This window comes from Podarcis vaucheri (assembly GCF_965113315.1).
Source record: "Podarcis vaucheri genome assembly, chromosome: 14".
Lineage (NCBI taxonomy): Eukaryota > Metazoa > Chordata > Lepidosauria > Squamata > Lacertidae > Podarcis > Podarcis vaucheri.
The window spans coordinates 44199975-44206604 of record NC_138752.1 but is presented as its reverse complement, the minus strand read 5'-3'; positions in this window follow the sequence as shown (position 1 = coordinate 44206604).

Here is a 6630-nt window from a genome sequence, read left to right as displayed (position 1 = left end):
AGGTGCACGACAGCAACAGGATTGTGCCTTAAGCAAGGTAGCCAACCCGATGCATTCCTAGGTGTTTTGGAGTACAAATCCCATGATCCTTGACAATTGACCATGCTGGTGGGAGTTGGAGTCCATAATATCTGGAGGGTTCTAAGCTGGCTGCCCGTCCTTTAAGATATTAGGTTGACCTTGCATTGGCAACACAAAGACCTTTCTGTATTGTGAAGCTTTTTTCCATCCTTTATTGCCTGTGCAAAATGATAGTGCTAATAACAGTGACCTGCTCAAAACCTCCCCAGTGCTCCTCAGCTGAAAAGAACATGGGTTTTGGTCCAATGTGTGATGCATCCTTTTAAGAATGTGCACAAATTCAAAATTTTAGAGGGCCATGTATGGCTGGAGACTCTGCCCGTTTATTTAAGAACTTTGAGGCAGTTAATAGTAGTGGCACTGAAAGGCGATGGAGAATTCCGATGAAACTGAAAAGGAAGCAGAAGTTGTGGTCAGGAGGGGAAATAAATCAAGCAAGCGGCATTCATTCTGTGACAGTGTTGTTGGCATTTTAAGTCCACGAATGACACACGGTTAATGGCTTTTCAGAAACCTGTTGTGGAAGTGTAGGTGGCTTCCCACAAGGCAAGACACAGTGATAACAGCAAGAACCTTTATTGAACTGCACAACTGGGAAACAGGGGCAAAGCAACTGCTTATATACATTCCTGAAAGCCTGTGCCACTCCCACTCCCAACGTGATTGGCTGTCTAAACTTCCAAGCTGCGAATCACGACTCAGAGTTCAAGGGCCAATGGCAGAGGCCCAAATCCTGAAACGTTCTGCGATTGGACACCATGTGTCAAATCAGAACACAGGAGCTGAGAATCCTTAGTCCAGACTCAAGCACAGGCAAACACAGACCAGTAACAGTTGTGACATTTCCTTTACATTGAAATGAATGTAAGTTATGTAAGTTACATCTGTCCTTGAAATTAGTTACATAGGTCATGTAACTTACGTTAACCAGTGGACAGTGGGGCACATAACATAGCATTTGGTGGAAACTGAACTGCAGAGGAATAGAAACAGTGCTGATCATTGCATGTACAGGCTGCAACGGAAATCACTATCTTCTTACATCCCTGGTAGTACCTCCTGCTCCAATTTCCTGGCCGCCCATTCCTGCCAGTTGCTGAGAGCAGCAATTAGAATATCACAATCTACTGTTAAGTACAGACCTCGGACTCCGACCTGGCTCTTGCTGGATGAAGAACTCAAACTCAGATCAGTACGATACATAGACAAGGCAAGGGTTACAAGGCACAGCAGGCGGACTGCAGGGCTGAGCTAGCTAAGATGCTGATCCAATGAACAACAGCTTTTAAGGAGCAGCATGGGCACAGCTTTAGCACAGCAAGCAAGAGTCATCTTTTGCATGTGGACAAGCAAATGGGTGCACTGAGAGCCAGTGTGGTGTAGTGGTTAAGAGCGGTGGACTCGTAATCTGGTGAACCGGGTTCGCGTCTCCGCTCCTCCGCATGCAGCTGCTGGGTGACCTTGGGCTAGTCACACTTCTCTGAAGTCTCTCAGCCCCACTCACCTCACAGAGGGTTTGTTGTGGGGGAGGAAGGGAAAGGAGAATGTTAGCCGCTTTGAGACTCCTTAAAGGGAGTGAAAGGTGGGATATCAAATCCAAACTCCTCTTCTTCTTCTTTTTCTTCCTTTGAGAGGGTTGGGTCTGAGTACAGTCAGATGAATTGCAGCATATCCCTGAAGAATAGCTCAGTTGGTATTGCGTGAGACTCTTAAACTCATGGTCATGGGTTTGAGTCCAATGTTGGGTGAAAGATTCGTGCATTGCAGGGGGTTGGACTAGATGACCCCATGGTACCTTCCAGCTCTACAGATCTGAGATTCTAGATGGTGGCGGCGGCTGAGAAGAGCCCCTTTGATCAGTTCTCTGTATTGCCATGCCTTTCTCCAAAATTTAGGCACCTGCTTCGGTTTATAGAGTACTTTTAAACTTGTTGTTTTGAAAACAGCAGCAGCAACAACAACTTAACTTGCATAGTGCCAAGCCATAGCTGAGCTTTGTTTCTTGAAATGCAGACATCTCTGAGGTGGAAGATGACAGCCAGTTTGATGGCAAAATTGAGAGAGACTAGTTTGCTTGGAAGACAACAACCTGTGTACTCCACTGTGTTAATACAATGCCTTTAAACTGAAGAGGCTTTATGATAAATTCCTTAGCTAAGAGTTATTTACTGAATTGCGACTGCCTCTGGGGTGCAGGACAGCTGCCAGCCAATTTCTGCAGAAACGGAGAATGGCTGCTTGATGATAGATAAGTACACACAGATGATGTTGTCAGTCAATCACAGCAGGGGATCACTTCCAAGCTCTTCTGTCATTAGAAAATCATCTGCCTGATAAAAAGAATAAAATATTAATACTTGCCGTGAAGTATGAAGGGGCACGGCTGGCATTGCTGAACCTGAACTTATATTTTTCAGGAGGAAAATGTTTGCTTACCTGGAGTTCAGACCACACACGTTCATCCCTCTGGCTACTCTTAAGGTGTTTGCAAATATTAATAGGCAACTGTTCCAAAAGTATGAGAAGTGGAATATTTATTAAGATGGAGTGGTATGTCTCTTACAGGGATAATTATCAGATGAGAAAATGGAAATCAGTTTTGGAAGTGCTGTTGAAACATACACAAAGCCTGCACTTACAACTTACCTCTAGAAGGCAGAGTCATTTAAGACTTCTCTTAAGCTGCATTCGGACATGGGGGATATTGCATTTGTTTTCCTGATTGCAATTCTAGTGCTTCTAATTTCTTTCACACTGCAGTCCCTGTTGCATTATGGAACTATGGCTTTTTGGCCAATATACCAGCATGTCATGCTCAATTTCATTCACACCCTTAGCAGTGGTGTGACTCAAAAATCAATATCAAGGGACAATACCACTACTCCCCAACCTTTCCCACATGTGTGCTTCTTTCACCCCATGATTCATCCATGAACGGCAGGAACAGGTTGTATGCCAGGATACAGCTCCAAATTTAATCACTCTACTCCAATAATTTTGCGGGTTAAGGTGGCTGCGAATGGATTCTTTTCTGGAAGCAATTAACACAGAAATGAGTGCTATTCTTCTAGTACGTTCTGCAAGGTTTCCGCAAGTGGCTTTTACATCACCTGAAAGCTCAAATATAATGTGGAAATTAATGTTAGAGAAACTGAATAAACTGTGTGAAAGTCAAGGATGGGGGGGAGAAGGAGGCGGCGGCTGCAAGAGCTGCACCTACAAAGGCTGCAGCGAGACCACTGCACCATAATTCAAAAGCATCAATTCTTCGGCACCATAATTCAAAAGCATCAATTCTTCGGCACCATAATTCAAAAGCATCAATTCTTCGGCGATCAGCCTTCTTTATGGTCCAGCTCTCACTTCCATACATCACTACTGGGAAAACCATGGCTTTAATTAGATAATCTAATAAGAGTCTGTAATGTAGGAAATGATGCCTCTTTGCAACTAGGGGATAGCAAGAAAAGAGGCTGGAATGAGACCCTGAATCACAGCATCTTTATTTGGGTCTGACTCACTAGATCCCAAACTTTTTGTCACTTGGAAGGCAGGGGAGATGCTGCAGCTGCTATCTTTCTCTAAAGAACAGGGCTACATTATTTCGCAGGAGGGAAGGTGGACGTTTATTTGAACGCGATAATTATTGCAGTGATGCATCAGGAGGAAAAATATATATATACCGAATAAAGCAATGGGGGAGCAAAAAAGGAATGCCTAACGCCTGGATGCTGAAAACAAGGAATGAAATGACACCGTAATTGCTACTGCAGTATTAGGTTCTGCTGAGGGGAAAAAGGATTTTTAAGGTTGTGGGAAGAGGGTCATTTTCTATGTCTTGGCTCCCAGAGGGAAAAATGTAGAGCTCATGCTCACTCGGGATCAGGGCCGGCCCAATACATTTTGGCACCTGAGGCAAACTACAAGGTGCCCCATCTGGAAGAAGGGGTGAGTGCAGATCTACATCAGGAATGGGGGGGGGGGAGAGAAATCAACCTTACCTGATGGTTGAAGTGAAAATCAAAGGCTGTCATGGGGGAAGGGAAGGGGGCTGCTCTGAATCACAGGGATATCCCAGGGGGCAGCTCTCACCATTTCCTCCCTAGGGGTGAGAGAAGAAGAGCTGCAGATTCTGTTTGCCAAGAGATCACCGCAGAGGTGGCATACTGTGACTATCACTGTTACTGCAGTAGCAGCAGTGGGTGATGCATTCCTTGGAGCCTGGATCTGCTGGCCCTGAGGATCCTTCCACCCGAGGCAGTCTCCTCATCTTGCCTCATGGGTGGGCCGGCCCTGAATGGCTGCTGAAGCAATATCAGAGCTCTGTTCTCCTCTGACCAGCGCCTGAGTATGTTCTGGCCCCAAGCCTCCCCTTAGCACTCGTCCTAAAACCACGGGCATCTGCTGGGATGTGGGTCTTGGCAGATGCCAAACCATGAAGCTCCTGTTGCTCTGTCCCAGCTCCTGCCAACCTAGCAGTTCGAAAGCACCCCAGTGCAAGTAGATAAATAGGTATCACTGTGGCGGGAAGGTAAATGGTGTTTCTGTGCACTCTGGCTTCCGTCATGGTGCTCCATTGTGCCAGAAGCGGTTTAGTCATGCTGGCCACATGACCCGGAAAGCTGTCTGTGGACAAACGCCGGCTCCCTCGGCCTGAAAGTGAGATGAAAGCTGCAACCCCATTGTCGCCTTTGACTGGGCTTAACTGTCCAGGGGCCCTTTACCTTTTACCTATATATATATATATATATAATATGCAGGTTTTGGTGTCTTCGGGTGTCTTCCCGTGTAAGAGTCGGGGTGTCTGTGCGACGTTTCGACGAGGTCTCACTCGTCATCTTCAGGCTGGTGCTTTCGGCTTCTTGTTACTGGAACAGAGCAGAATCTGGTGTTTGAGTTCCTATAAATACTGTTGAGGGGTGTGGTGTATAGCCTCCAACGTTCTGGGCAGAGAGGAAGTTCCTAGATTAGTGTGCCTTTTCTTCTTTTGTTCCTTAATTACTTGAGGGATATCTTGAGTGATTTCATGAGTGATATTCTGAATACCACTGGGTGGGTCATTAAGTGTAGATTAGTTGCTAAAGCTTTTGTGTCTTGACCTCTTGAGCTTGTGAAGAGTTTTTCGCCCCTATACACGAAGCCAAGCCAGAGCACAACTAAATGCAGCACAGCCATCTTCTCAGAAAAACTCTTCACAAGCTCAAGAGGTCAAGACACAAAAGCTTTAGCAACTAATCTACACTTAATGACCCACCCAGTGGTATTCAGAATATCACTCATGAAATCACTCAAGATATCCCTCAAGTAATTAAGGAACAAAAGAAGAAAAGGCACACTAATCTAGGAACTTCCTCTCTGCCCAGAACGTTGGAGGCTATACACCACACCCCTCAACAGTATTTATAGGAACTCAAACACCAGATTCTGCTCTGTTCCAGTAACAAGAAGCCGAAAGCACCAGCCTGAAGATGACGAGTGAGACCTCGTCGAAACGTCGCACAGACACCCCGACTCTTACACGGGAAGACACCCGAAGACACCAAAATCTGCATTCCTGTACCCGTGAAAATCTACGAAAACATATATATAATATATATATATATATATAGAGAGAGAGAGAGAGTGTGTGTGTGTATACCTGAAGGACATCTCCACCCCCATCATTCTACCTGGATACTGAGGTCCAGTGCTGAGGGTCTTCTGGCGGTTCCCTCACTGCAAGAAGCCAAGTTACAGGGAACCAGGCAGAGGGCCTTCTCGGTAGTGGCACCCGCCCTGTGGAACACCCTCCCACCAGATGTCAAAGAGAAGAACAGCTACCAGACTTTTAGAAGACATCTGAAGGCAGCCCTGTTTAGGGAAGCTTTTAATGTTTAATAGACTATTGTATTTTAATATTCTGTTGGAAGCCGCCAGAGTGGCTGGGGAAACCCAGCCAGATGGGTGGGGTATAAATAATAAATTATTATCATTATTATTATTAGCCAAACTTTTCAGAAAACCTACCTTCTGCTGTTTCTTTATGCAGTGCCTCCCTCGGCTCTTGGGATCCGAAAATGGCCCAGCTCAAATCATCCCTTGAATAAAACAACATCGTCTGTCAGATCAGGAAGAAGGAACTGTTTGTTGAGGGAATTGTCCACTGTGACAAAATATTAAAACTGTGATGAGGGCAGGCTTGGGGGGTGGGGGGAAACCTTGTTTCTTTCCACCGACACCAGATGTCAGAAACAATGTCAGTCTGAGTGGCCTTTCAGGACGGATCTGCATCATCTGAACCTCGGGGACTGCAGACAGAACCGTCTTCCACCCTCTTTGCCTGAAGGTCAAGTCTGCATTTTGCAAAGGAGCATTGCAGGTGTTGCCTGCACTAGACACATTCGTTTTCATTATAAACTCCCCTCCCACCCCCACTGGCGAGATCGAGGAACAGAAGAACTTCATAATTACTGAGAACATAATCCACCTACTTTCCCAGATGTCAGAATGACCCCCGTAGTCTCACAAAAACCATGAAGTGGAAAACAAAGTCAAAACAAATGGATGTCT